We start from the raw sequence: 15,133 nt of genomic DNA on the forward strand, positions 1-15,133 counted from the left end.
TATGTCATTTGCAAATATCTTTTCCCATTCCGTTGGTTGCCTTTTAGTTTTGTTGGTTGTTTCCTTTGCTGTGCAGAAGCTTTTTATCTTCATAAGGTTCCAGTAGTTCATTTTTGCTTTTAATTCCCTTGTCTTTGGGGATGTGTCAAGTAAGAGATTGCTACAGCTGACGTCAGAGAGGTCTTTTCCTGCTTTCTCCTCTAGGGTTTTGATGGTTTCCTGTCTCACATTCAGGTCCTTTATCCATTTTGAGTTTATTTTTGTGAATGGTGTGAGAAAGTGGTCTAGTTTCAATCTTCTGCATGTTGCTGTCCAGTTCTCCCAGCACCATTTGTTAGAGACTGTCTTTTTTCCATTGGATGTTCTTTCCTGCTTTGTCAAAGATGAGTTGGCCATACGTTTGTGGGTCTAGTTCTGGGGTTTCTATTCTATTCCATTGGTCTACATGTCTGTTTTTGTGCCAATACTGTGCTGTCTTGATGATTACAGCTTTGTAGTAGAGGCTAAAGTCTGGATTGTGATGCCTCCTGCTTTGGTCTTCTTCTTCAAAATTACTTTGGCTATTCGGGGCCTTTTGTGGTTCCATATGAATTTTAGGATTGCTTGTTCTAGTTTCGAGAAGAATGCTGGTGCAATTTTGATTGGGATTGCATTGAATGTGTAGATAGCTTTGGGTAGTATTGACATTTTGACAATATTTATTCTTCCAATCCGTGAGCACGGAATGTTTTTCCATTTCTTTATATCTTCTTCAATTTCCTTCATAAGCTTTCTATAGTTTTCAGCATACAGATCTTTTACATCTTTGGTTAGATTTATTCCTAGGTATTTTATGCTTCTTGGTGCAATTGTGAATGGGATCAGTTTCTTTATTTGTCTTTCTGTTGCTTCATTATTAGTGTATACTGCATGCATATCAGTATGCAACTGATTTCTGTACATTGATTTTGTATCCTGCAACTTTGCTAAATTCATGTATCAGTTCTAGCAGACTTCTGGTGGAGTCTATCGGATTTTCCATGTATAATACCATGTCATCTGCAAAAAGTGAAAGCTTAACTTCATCTTTGCCAATTTTGATGCCTTTGATTTCCTTTTGTTGTCTGATTGCTGATGCTAGAACTTCCAACACTATGTTAAACAACAGCGGGAAGAGTGGACATCCCTGTCGTGTTCCTGATCTCAGGGAAAAAGCTCTCAGTTTTTCCCCATTGAGGATGATGTTAGCTAACACCATGGTTCTTTCAAATGCCTGCATAACGTCTATCCCTTCCAGGAATTGGCAGAGGCTGTGGCCCCTACCCATTTCCCACCGTTGTGGCCTCCCCTCTCTGAGCTTTCCTGGGGTGATCCCCCCTCATACCTCAGATCTTGGCTTCAGTGTCATTTCCCCAGTGGCCACCATGACCTCAGGCAGGGGAGGCTCTTGCTAAATGCTCCCCAATAGTCTGTTCTCTGACCCCGGACTGTATCAGAGCTTCTTTTTAGTTTTCTGCCTTCCAAGCTAAGCAATAAACTGGATTTCTCCCCACACGCTTCCTGCCACAAGGCACCCCCTAAGAAATGCTACAGCATGCCTATATGAGTGAGTGCCCTATAAACTCCTAGATATACGGGTGCCAAGCTCTAAAGAGGGATCTGAAATTAGAGATATGGATTTGAGCATCATCAGCTGGTGGAAGCAATTTCCCTTAAACTGATGATCACACAGCCGTGGGAGAGGAAAGTGTTTTTTCAACAGCACCCTGAAAGGCAGTGCTTAAAAAAAAACACATATATTTATTATGCCCAAAGCACCTTACATGTATTTCCTTTTGACGCTTTCTATCCTCCCAGGAAAACAGGTGGTATGCACCGTTTCCCTTCTTTTCTTTCTACTGGTTTCTTTTCAGCCCGGCTCCAAGGCTTTTCACACTAACAGCAAAAACAACGTAGACACTCTAAAATGATACACAACCAAGATTTCTCCCCTCAATAGCAGGGAATGGCTTTTCTTCAAGGACAAAGCTGAAAACAATACTTTCCCCCAGTCCCTTCTAAATCCTCTCCCGTCTCTGGGGGCCTTCAGGTCTCCTGAAGTTCACAGTCATCAGTGTCCCTTGCCACTCAGTTTCTCTTAAGGAGTCCTGCCTCTCTGCAGGTTGGCTCAGCCTGAGCCTGAAACCTTTCTGCCCATGGAGCAGGATTTGGCATCCATCATCAAGGTATCTTTTTCCTACCAAGTTCCCCCACCAAGGTGAAGAGATGCTTTTTTTCTGGAGGAGGTTAGTTGAGACACCGTTTCTGTGCCATACCTCGGGTTCAGCGCCTGAGCAAGCTACAACCTGGTATGCTAATGAATGCTAATTAGGGTGGATTATGGTGTGGCCATCTGTCACATCAGATTACTTCATTGCACCCCTGTGGGGGAAGGAATTACACTGTCCTATTCTTGTGAAGATTATTTAATTTAAATACGGAAAAGGGAGGTCTAGTCCTCAGTTAACATCTCTGTAATCATCAGCTTTATAATTCACATTTATTTTGTACCCTTTTCTTGTATCCCTCTAGATGGCTGAATGTTACACTCTCAGAGAACATGAGAAACGACAGTGAGACCAATTAATAAATACTAAGCAATGCACAGAGTATACATTCTTGCACAAATATAGAATTAGGTCCAGGGGCCCCTGGGTGGCTCAGTTGGTTAAACCTCCAACTCTTGATTTTGGCTTAGGTCATGATCCCAGGATAGTGAGATGGAGCCCCTCATTGGGCTCCATGTGGAGCCTGCTTAAGATATTCTTTCTCCCTCTCCCTCTGCCTCTCCCCAGCTTGCTCTTGCTCTCTCTTAAATTTAAAAAACAAAAAACAAAAAACAAAAAAAAAAAAAACAAAAAAAAAACAGGAATTGGGTACCTAAGAGACCTTTCTGAAATGCTTGGCTGTATATGCTCTGAATGGCTTTTGAATTGTTGGGTGTTATTTTCAGTTGGAATAGAAGTGTGATTCTTAGCTGAATGGGTGATGTCCTTCAAAAGTCTTCCCAAAAGAAAAATGATTATAATATAAATCTTCAGACTTTGTGGTAGATGGCTTTTTACTAAGGAGATATTTCGAGTGTAGATATGCATGTCTTCCAGTGGTTGGAGAAGTGATTTCAATATAGACTGAAATGATTTACCTATTTGCCAGAATGTTAAAATAGGTCTCTTCGTGGTTCAGAAATACAAAAATGTGAGGCAGGCACTTCCACGTGTGGGATTTCAGCACACTTAGAACCCCTTCAACTTGGTATCAACCATGAGGACCAGTGCCTAACCCACTTGAGAGGAAATTGCTGGTGGCAGTGATGGAGAGCGACTGCATTGCCAGTCACCTATACTACCAGAACTTTTAGGGGCAAAGTATTTGTGAGCGTTTCCTATGGACTAGACTTGGGCCCGGCAGGTGACAGAGTCATCGTGAAGTGAATATTTCCTGACAGCAATCACAGTTGGCTAAACAAGTTTCAATCTGTGTAAAGGTTTGCTATAAAATCCTTAGCATACCATTTAAATCTTGGAAATCCAAGCTTTTTCTTTTATAAATGCGGGAACTAAGATGCAGTGAATGATTTCCGCAAGGCCATGGTAGTACAACTTAGAAACTAAAACATTCAGCGGAAAGAACTACAGCTAGAATTTCTGGGTGAGCCAGCAGCCTGCCAATGCAGACCAAATCTAGGTTAACACATGGTGTCTACAACTTTCCAATACCGACTGTTCACGTGCACCAGGAAGCTTGCATATTCTTCAGCAAGCGACAGGTCCTGAGCACAAGCTCACAGAGTTAAATGCACAAAGGTGACACTAACTTACCGTTGCCTCAGGATGTGCTTTATATTGTTTTGTTAATAGATGCGATGGATTTGTTTTGATTCTATATTTATGATGGATGGGGAAGGGGCGCCATGTGCTAGGTCTAACTTTTGGACCTGGATGCTTGCCTGAAGCAATCTGATTGAAGTGGCATGGAATGTAAGATGGGGATTCACGACTTCTTGTTAGAGGCCGGGAGCCTTTTCAAGTCTTCCCCTTGCTGCCACAACAAAAGTGCATTACATCCCCAAGAGGATGCATTTCACCATTACCCAGTCAGTGTGAAGAAGGAGCCAGAAAGGCAGAGCCACCAAAGCCACATAGACCGCTTTAAACACCCAGATCTTGGAATAATAGGCTTCCAATAGAACGACGATTCATGTTTTCACATCTAACTGTATTGCACTGTATTTCACAAGTTTACAGTCATCTGGATCAATCTTGCGAAGATGTCCAAAGGCTTGAAATCCATAAAATGATTTGTCATTTACCTTCCAGATTCCTATACTTTTTCCTTTTGCATCAAAACCGTTAGATGGGAAACAGAGATCCTTCAACTCATCCTCTGATAAATAACAGAAGAGCTGGCAGAGAAGGGGTAAAAGCATAGGATTTTCTAAAACAGAACACTTCTTTTCATAGGCAGCGGGCCTTCTAGGAATAGCTATATATAGTTTTTAAAATCCTTAGTATTACATCTGGAGGGATTTCAAAGGAAGGTAAGTAAACAAACAAACGCTTCCCTGTGTCATGTAGACTTTCCCTTTAGTTTAACGAGCATTTCCATTGTGTGACCTGCTTTTCATCAAGCTGTTCTCTAGTCAGTGACCACATTAACCTGTATTTAAATTTTTGCAAGACCAGGCCAGGTCACAAACAGTAACAGACATCCTGGGATGGCTTTTGTGTCACACTGGCCCCTCGTTTGTTTCTTTTTTCCTTTCAACTCCACAGAAATCCACGCAAATGGGAAGGCCCTTGCCGGCCGCATGATTTATTACTCAGTCTCTGCCAGATCCCTACACTTCATTTGAATATTTGCAGTCACATGCAAGTTGTGCCTGGTGCTCTGTATCTTGAACACAGGAATCTTTACTGCACTAACTGAGACGTATTATTCACCACTCTGGAGGTAGCAGAAGGATTGATTTATCCTGGTGCGTACTGCTCGCCCAGCAGCTGTTAGATTCAGAATCATTTGCTTAGAAAATCCATCAGAATTAAAGAGCAAATTTCAAAATAAATTGTTATCATTTTCATCTGCAGCCTGGCTGCATGCACCGTGGGAAGTACAGAGATCCTTTTGCCCAAACGTTTCTTTGAACCTCTTCTTAGTAACAACAGTTATGAAAGCAAGTGCCTCGGGAGTTTTTCCAGTGACAACAGCCAATGTTGCCTCAGGATGTTGAGGTGAGCTTTCAACTTCATCTGATTTATGTTAACGACAAGCCAGCTCATCAAAATGAGTCAGAACTCTTGAATCATTGTCGGTCTCCAGCTCTGAAGGAGCAAACAGTCTGGAAATGGAAAATGGTGCTCATCTACCCTGCAGAATATTGATGGGAGTCTGGCCCCATGCTCTCCCTCACACAGTAAGGCCAACCTTTTTGGAAGCAACCCCACTGCTTGGACTTTTCCGTGTTGGAAATGTTGAGTAGCTCCTGTCCCCTGGTCCATTCAGCTCACATATCCTTCCAAAGCATCCTTCGAGACGACCAGGGTTATTATAGTCATTTAAAGAGGAATATCAGATTCAGAGAGGAAGTCACCTGCAGCAATTTGGTGGCAAATGTGAAGCAAAATGGTCAGAAGTGTACTTAATCCAGCCCTGTTGTTAGTCCATGGTCAATCACTTTGCCTCCGTAGACTTTATGTAAATATATTTTTCTGAACTGTCCTGATGTGATGTGCCTTCAGTGGCTTATCAATTTAATTAAAATCTTGACATCAGGAATACCCACTCTCATCCTTTAGCTAAATATAGGCAGTGTGCCTAGTGGTTAAGACCCTGAAGCTTGCTTGCGTGCTTTCTTATTTATTTATTTATTTATTTATTTATTCATTTATTCATTTATTTGTTTACATCCAAGTTAGTTAACATCTAGTGCAATAGTGATTTCAGGAGTAGAATCCAGTGATTCATCCCCTGTGTATAACATTCAGTGCTCATCCCAACAACTGTCTTCCTTAATGTCCCTTACCCATTGAGCCCATCCTTCGACCCACAACCCCTCCAGCAACCCTCAGTTTGTTCTCTATACTTAAGACTCTCTTCTGTTTTGTCCCCCTCCCTGTTTTTATATTAGTTTTGCTTCTCTTCCCTTGTGTTCATCTGTTTTGTATCTTAAAGTCCTCATATGAGTGAAGTCTTATGACATTTGTCTTTCTCTGAATGACTAATTTCACTGAGCAGAATACCCTCTAGTTGTAGAAACTAGAAAAGTGTCTATTCATGTTTTTTGCTCATTTCTTCATGGGATTATTTATTTTTTTGGTGTTGAGTTTGATAAGCTCTTTATAGATTTTGGATGCTAACCCTTTATCTGATATGTCATTTGCAAATACCTTCTCCCATTCAGTTGGTTGCCTTTTAGTTTTGCTGATTGTTTCCTTCGCCATGCAGAGGCCTTTTATCTTGACGAGGTCCCAATAGTTCAGTTTTGCTTTTGTTTCCCTGGCCTCTGGAGATATGTTGAGTAAGAAGTTGCTGAAGCCAAGGTCAAAGAGGTTTTGCCTGGTTTCTCCTCGAGGATTTTGATGGCTTCCTATCTTACATTTAGGTCTTTCATCCATTTTGAGTTTATTTTTGTGTATGATGTAAGAAAGTGGTCCAGGTTCATTTTTCCACATGTCCCTGTCTAGTTCTCCCAACACCATTTGCTGAAGAGTCTGTCTTTATTTCATTGGATATTCTTTCCTGTTTTGTCAAAGATTAGTTGGCCATACGTTTGTGGGTCCATTTCTAGGTTCTCTATTCTGTTCCACTGATCTAAGTGTCTGTTTTTGTGAAGACCCTGGAGTTTTGGAGTGAGATTCCTTTGTAATTTCTCCCCCACCATTTCCCCACTTCGTGATCTCAGGCACAGTATTAGGTTCAACCATATGAGGCTGCCACATCTGTAAGTCAAACATGGTCAACGATTTGCAATTTCAGATGGTTCAACCGTAATTTTTCTAAATTCTAGTTTCCTCTTCTGGGAAAAGAGGAAACATAAAAGAACCTACTTTGTGGACTTGCTATGATAATTGAACGAGATGATACCTGTCAAAATTTAGTGTAGTGCTTGGCACAGCGTGAGTGTTGGATGCTTGTTTGTTTGTTTGTTTCCTTGCTTTTTGTTTTGTTTGTTTGCTTGCTTTTGGAGTTCTTTTGAATGTCAGATGTTTTTATCATAGAGAGTGGGAGTATTAATGAGGATTTCCCATTCTAGGTGTGCCAGACTTTAGTTGAGTCTGCTGATGTAGTCATTGTGGTCAGATTTTAGTGTTCATGTCTATTGTGCTGTTTTTCAATATGGAAATATATATCTGTAATGTTTGTAACATGTTAAAAATCTGAAATCTGACTTACAAACTGTACCTAGAGAACTCAACACTGAGTTAAATTTCAAATAAAACAAGGCTGTCATTGTTTAGAAAGCATTTTCACTATATCCTTCCCATTTAAAACCTTTCAAAAATAACTTGATACTGTCATGGGGCTCAATCTATGAACCACGAGATCATGACATGAGGCAAAATCAAGAGTCGGACACTTAACCAACTGAGCCACCCAGTGCCCCATAACTCAGTGCTGTTTTAAATTCCATTTATTGGGTCCTTGGTGAAATTGAGCATTTTCCCATATGTTTATTGGTTGTTTATACTTCAACTAGAACTGTTTGGGGGTCCAAATACACCTGCTGAAGGAGGGGAGGTGAGTGAGTCTCAGACTCTTTGGTAGACCTTCTGGAATGTTACCATTTCCCTTCTGTCTGACCAAATCCACTCTGCTCTTCTCCATTATATCCTCTCTCCTCAGGGTCTGATCCAGGCACATAGTGTATACCCCCTTCTTTAGGATAATTTATTTTCTCTCTGAATCATCATCACAGGTAAGACTCAAGTACAGAGGGCAAAGATATCTTGGTTCTGGATCCTAGCTCTTCTCAGGTAACCTAGCATTGGAGCAGAAAACAGTGGTGACCATGTCTAATTTTTTATTTTTTATTTTTTTTTATTTTTTATTTTTTTCAACGTTTATGTATTTTTTTGGGGACAGAGAGAGACAGAGCATGAACGGGGGAGGGGCAGAGAGAGAGGGAGACACAGAATCGGAAACAGGCTCCAGGCTCTGAGCCATCAGCCCAGAGCCTGACGCGGGGCTCGAACTCACGGACCGCGAGATCGTGACCTGGCTGAAGTCGGACGCTTAACCGACTGCGCCACCCAGGCGCCCCAACCATGTCTAATTTTTTAAATGCTACTGTTGAGCAAAAGAAATAAAATACCAGTATTGCTATTTTGCTTCTATATGCAAGTTAATGGGTAGCCTTGGTCCTGAGATGTTTATTTTCTCACCCAAGGCAACAAGGCAATCATGGTGCTCAGGCTGAAGTTTTTCCCTCATCTAAAAACAAAAATTAAAAAAAAAAACCCCAAAACAAAAAAACAAAACAAAACAAAAACCCCACAAAAATATTTCATAGCTCCTTCTTTCCTCTAGAAAACACCTTGACAGTAGTAATCATTGGGCTGCATGACATTTGTGTCAGCCATGGCTCCAACATTGATTTCATATAATTTGAACAGGCTAAACAACTAATAGTCAAATGCTAAATTACGTGGTATAAACTCTGAGTACTGTAAACGTTCAGGGAATAGATGAGCCATGGATGGCTTTACAGAAGAGCTAGGACTCAAGTTCTTTCTACTGAGGAATCCAGAAGATGGTGTCTTTTCTATGTTCAGCTTCTATTCTTGGCTCTGTTTTATGAAGTCTGGCTTCTTCTCAGAAACCTTAGAAATACTGGCATTTTTGATTTTCTCAAAGCAAATGAAAACTCAGTTTTGAGTTTCAGGATACTGGGCTCCACAACTTACCCTCCTCATGATACCAAATCATCCTCAGCCCCAGAGCTGGGCTCATGGCTCTAATCTAAGCAACCCTTGTTGACCTCATCCAGTCTGTCTCTTGTTCTTACCCCGGAGGCTCCCCTGACAAGCTAACCTCTGCTCCTTTTGTGAATGCCGCTGCTTCCCTTCTTCTTCCTCCTCCTTCTCCTTCTTTTTATTCAAAATCTCCACATTTCCACCTGACTCCATTTCTAATTCCATCTAACTCCGGTCATCCAATCACTCAGACTGACCTAACACAGCTAACTATGTCAGCAAAATGGTGGTTTGGAGTTTTTGTTTTGGTGTGATGGAATGGTGGTTTCTGTCATTTATTTTCTTACATGTTTTCATGTATGTGCTCCTGACTGCCCCAATAAATATAAAACTCTTCAGGAGCAGGAGCAGTGCCTTCTTTTGCTCTAATGTTCCCCATAGTGCTCAGTGCTCTGCACACAGTGGGTGCCCCAGAGTTGCTGCTGACTGATGGATATAATGAAGGCTTCAACAGCTTGATGAGCCAATGGACCACAAAGTGGTGTAATCACACTGCTGATTGCCTCAACCCCCAAACTCTGGGCAGAAAGCCAAAGCCCACCCAAGATGTTGTAATGGTCTTATAATGACACAGTATTTGTTTACAAGGCTTCTTAAGAGAAATTCAATTGGTAGCATCTAAAGCCTTCTAGACATATTGTCTGATTAGCCTTCCTATTGTGTCTCTGGAGTGATCTAACCCTCTATAGAAAAGGAGCAGCCACGGAGGGTATGGGACCTGCTTTATGTGTGTCTTTGATGGCATTTGTAAGACAACTGATAGAGAAACCTCCTATTTCCCTACTCTGGAAGCCTTCTTTTATCTCTTTGGCCAGTGGCAATCATTCCATTTTTTTTAATGTTTAATTTTGAGAATAAATAAACCAGGAGGGGCAAGACAGGGAGGGGCAGAGAGAGACTGAGGGGAATGCAGAATCCGAAACAGTCTCCAGGCTCCAAGCTGTCCGCAACAGAGCCCGATGCGGGGCTTGAACTCACAAACCTTGAGACCACGACCTGAGCCAAAGTCAGACACTTAACGGACTGAGCCACCCAATCATTCCATTTTTTAAAACTCTTACTGTGTCTATTGTCTGGGACACACAAATTGGTCTTTGATATTTATAGCAATACGTAAATAATGGCAGTCAATAACAATGACCAATAACAACAAAGAGGTAAGAGATTCCCGTTAATTATCCTCTGAAGCAGAGTTCACAGACACCTTTTCTTTTTAGTTTTTGCCTAAAATTAAATGGCAATTAGCAAGCAACAATTCCTATTCTTGGCCAGCAATTGACCACTGAGATGAAGTAAGTTCATATCCTTTTAAGTCTGTCACGGCAGCTCTCTTCTGTCTTCCCCCTGGAAATAGATGTTAGCTAGTTGGAAACACGGGAAGTTCCAACCATTGGGTAGTGATGATATTAAGGCACTTAACTTGTTTTTGTACATCTGATATGTTTCCATGGCAATAACAGTTGGAGGCCAGCAACTGAGAAGTAAGAATTCTGGGTTTTCCTCAGCTTCTGGCTGTTGACAAAGAGCCAGATTTTCATACAAGCTGAAGAATCTCAGGATCTTTGATCTGGTGCACTTGTCATACTTCATTAAAATAAAAATCACATAGTTCCTTTTTTGTGACCTTCTATTAATCTTCATGACTGTCAACTAATATTTAGGTCTCCCCCACAGATTGAGGAGTTGGCCTCATGTAGTAAAGGAAACAGTTCTGAGCCTATAGTCGGAATATCTGGGCTCAAATCTCACAAATTCTAGTGGTGGGAACTTGGACAAATTATCTGGACTCTCAGAATCTCCATTTATTAACTAGAAGGCAGATTATTATTTACAAGGTGATTATAAGCATCACATGAAAGAAAATATGGAAAGCATTTTGTACACCGCAATGAATGTCTATTGGACCTTAGTGAAGAAATGGGAAAGCAGAATAGTATGTATTTGTTTCCACCTCCACCCACCCCCACATTCATGGACTTTTCCTCATCGACCTGAGAGGCAACACTCCCTTTTAACATTTTGTTGTAATCTTTGACCCAAAATAATTTCATGATATGTATTAGTTTCCTCTTGCTGCTGTAACAAATTACTACAAACTTCGTGACTTAAACTACACAAATTGATTACCTCAGCATCTATAGGTCAGAAGTGCTGCTCATCATGGCTGGATTCTCTGCTCAGGGTCTCATAAGGTTGAAATCAAGGTGTTGGTTGGACTGCAGTTCACATCTGGGATTCAGTGTCCTTTTCCAAGCTCACTGGTTGTTGGTTGAGTTCAATTCCTTCTCACACTTTCCAAGGATATGGATCCTTCTATCTCTGAGCCAGTGACTGTGCCTCAAATCCTTGTCATGCATTGAATCTCTCACATGTCTCCCATGTCTCACATGTCTCACTGAGGTGGGAGAAAGTTCTGCTTCCCAGAGCTCATGTGACTACATTGGATCTAACTAATTCAGGGTAATTTCCCATGTTAAGGTCAGCTGATTCATAGCTTAATTATAACTGCAAAGTCCCTTGGCCAAATAGCACAGCATATTCAAGGATGAAGAATATTTCATATTCATATTTCACCAGACAGTGAAAGTTGTAGGGACCAAAATTCTGCTGAGCATATGATGTGTCATATAGAAAAGGAATATAAGTTCATCCACTTTATCTGTTGCAAGTGGGGAACTGGAAAATGATGTGAAATAACTATGATCACCTAACTGTCCAGGAACAGAACCAAAATGACCCAACTTCCCTCTACATACGTCTGGTAGCCTTATGATCTCCACACTGAACATCCTGGATCCTACTCTCTCCTCAATCGTATTTCCAGCCTTAGCATCAGCCACCCGCTTTCTTACCTGCCATCTTGTAATTCAATTTGATGGCAAGAAAAATAAAATTCAGAAAATAAAACCTCAGTGCCTGCTGTGAAGACCGCATACTTAGGTACATGACAGAGAGTGTGCAGAAGACTAGGGAGCTTCCTGCCCTACCTCTTCTGTTCCAGAAAGCAGCTCCCCACCCTTGTTGGATACAACCACAGACAGACATGAGCCAGGACACGTCGCAAGCACTGCTGACGCAGAGGCTTGTGGTACTGGTCTGGGGTGGCTATGTCAAATATCATATCACCACAATGTACATTATACACATCTCACAATTTTATTGGGAGGCTCACACTGGAGACAGATTTTTGATGATGTGACAATCAGTGGAGGACAGGCTTCTCAGACTGCTCTTCGTGAAAACGCTTTCAGAGAACCACACATTCTCTGGAATATTTTCTGAAAGTCATGGGGCCAAGGAAGCTCCATTCCCAATTTTTCTATCCACAACCAACAGCATGGTACCTTTGTTTAGCCAGTAAGAAGTCTGAGTGTAAAGAAAGTTGGCCAACCAGTGAAAAGAAAAAATCTGGGCTAACTAAATACGTGGAATCAAAGATCCCCAGCACTTCGCCTAAACCATCAAGTTGATGCAGACATGCGTGTGCTAAGAGGGTTCCAGAAGCATGGTGACATTTAATTATTCATGAGGAGGAGAGCCCCTCCCTTTCAGCTCTGTGTTTCACAGGAAAACCGGTGAAGATGCGGGGGGGGGGGGCCCCGGGGGAAGGTGGAATTTCAGAGATGTTACAAATAAGATTATGATCAAATAGAAAATTTCCCAGAAATGTTTACCTGATCTTTGAACTACTGTCTTCTCTAAGTAGGTCAGGAAATAAGGCTAAAGTGAAAATGTGGAAAGAGGAAATGGTCCCTCAGGTCCCAGCACAGAGCCCTGTACACTGGCCTCACACACTGATGCTCTACAAGTGAGTGTGTTATTCCTTCAGGGAAAGGATCTTGGGCTACAAATCTGCTTCAGTGCAGCTCTCATGAAGCTGCATTTTACATCTTACCACTTGGAGTGCGTGTCCATGAGAATGGGCAAAGGCCAGACCAACTCTCTCCTGTTTATTTTCTAACAATACTGTATTCTCTTGGAAAACAAACATCCCCAAAGCCCCCAAGAACATTTGCATTGTGGTTGATTATGTGATCACTGAGGAATACTCTTGCTCACTTTATAAATATTGCTTTGACTCAGAGAACACCTATCTCTTGAAAAAGACCCCCTTCCTCAGAATATTGTCTGTGTTTCCTCAGGGCATTATAGATAAACCAAGTCACAAAGGCTAGAGACGGAGTAGTATGATGTTCATTCCCCATGGGAGAGAGCCATTCGATGCAAAGCAAAGTTTGGATTTCTAACAGTAGCCCTAGTGATATTTCATGAATTTGGAGGTTGCATGAGGCGGTATTTACCCACTACCATTACAAACAAAAAAATTTAAAAAAAATCAGTGGCATGTGAGAAGAAATTAAATCTCATTCTTTCTCTAAGCTAAAAATAGGAATTCCTTGTTAAGCCTTTCTCCTGGGTGTCTCTCCTTCAGTGGAGGGAGACTTTGGGATCCAGCCTCCACCTTGTTGTCACCATCCGCTACATCTTCAAAGCTCACCCCGTTCGACTGGCAGGTGGAGGAAAGTAAGAGAGCCGTGGTTTCCAGACTGTGCACAAACACAACTGGTGTGCTACGGTGAATTCACAGGGGTGTCACAAGCTCTTTGAAAATGTTGGAGGAAACCCAGCAAAAATCAGCATCTTCTGGACACTGCAAAAACCACTGGCTCAAGGTGGTTGCAATTTGATCATTATATCAGGCTACCCTCATTTCTACAATGCTACATTATTTTACTGAATATGATTGACATATAACATTGTGTGAGGTTAAGATGTACAACATCTTGATTTGATACATTTGCATATTGCAATCTGATTACAGCTGTTAGTGTTAGCTGACACTTCTATCACACCACATAATTATTTTTTGTGGTGGGAACAGTTAAGATCTAATCTCTTAGCAACTTTGAAGTTTATAACAGGGTATCATTGACTATAATCACTATGCTATGCATTAACTCTCCAGGACTTCTTTATCTACTGGTTCCCCAGTTTGTGCCCTTAAACAACATCTCCCCAATCCCTCCACTCCAGTCCCTGGTAAGCACCATTCTAATTTTCTTTTGCAAGTTCAGTTTTTTTTTTTAGATTCCACAAACAAGTGATACCATACAATATGTGTTTTTCTCCGTCTGACTTATCTCACTTAGCATAATGCCCCCAAAGTCCATCCGTACTATTGCAAATGGCAGGATTTCATTCTTACTTGTGGCTGATTAATATTCCATTATGTGTGTATATCTATATATGCCTATATACAGATATCTATATCTATACCTATATATACCTATATCTATATCTGTATATATCTCTGTATAGATATCTGTATCTATATGTCTCTACATATATCTCACAACTTCTTTATCCACTCATCTATTGGCAGTCACTTAGGTTCTTTCCACAATTTGGCTGTTGTGAATAATGCTGCAATAAACAAGGGAGTGCATATTTATCTTTGAACTTCTGTTTTCATTTCCTTTGGCTGTATATCCAGAATTGGAATTGCTGAACCATATAGTAGTTCTATTTTTTTTATTTTTTACGGAACTTCCATATTGTTGTCTATAGTTGCTGAACCAATTTACATTCCCATCAACCCAACAAGGGTTCTCTTTTCCCCACGTCCTCACCAACACTGATCTCTTTTCTTCTTGATGATAGCCATTCTAACAAGTGTGAGATGACATCTCATTGTGGTCCTGCTTTTCATCTCCCTGATTAGTGAAGCTTAGCATGTTTGCATGTACCTGCTGGCCATTTGAATGTCATCTTTGGAAAAACGTCTATTTAGTTCCTCTGCTCATTTTTTAATTGGATTGTTTGTTTGTTTGTTGTTATTGAGTTGTATGGGTTCTTTACAGGTTTGGATATTAACCTCTGATCTGATATCTTTTCAGAATATTTGCAAGTATTTTCTCCATTATGGAGGTTGTGTTTTCACTTTGAAATTTTTTTCTTTTGCTATGCAGAAGCTTTTTAGTTTGATGTAGTTCTATTTGTTGATTTTTGCATTGGTTGCTTGAGCTTTTGGCATCATATGCAAAAAGTCACTGCCTGGTCCAATGTCAAGGAGTTTCTTCCCTATGATTTCTTCTAGGAGTATTACAATATCAGGTCTTATGCTAAGTCTTTAACCCATCACT

At 41.0% G+C, this 15,133-nt stretch overlaps 1 long non-coding RNA gene across 1 annotated transcript; it reads left to right on the forward strand.

The window, feature by feature from the left end:
- The first annotated feature begins 6,140 nt into the window (after positions 1–6,140).
- Positions 6,141–14,194, forward strand: LOC121013012 (uncharacterized). The gene is made up of 3 exons (XR_005782458.1): positions 6,141–6,266; positions 11,315–11,317; positions 14,157–14,194. It is a non-coding gene; the product is annotated as an uncharacterized LOC121013012 (long non-coding RNA).
- The last annotated feature ends 939 nt before the right edge of the window (positions 14,195–15,133 follow it).

The sequence above is a fragment of the Herpailurus yagouaroundi genome, unplaced genomic scaffold (assembly GCF_014898765.1).
Source record: "Herpailurus yagouaroundi ecotype Mexico unplaced genomic scaffold, PumYag 197, whole genome shotgun sequence".
NCBI classification, from domain to species: Eukaryota; Metazoa; Chordata; class Mammalia; order Carnivora; family Felidae; genus Herpailurus; species Herpailurus yagouaroundi.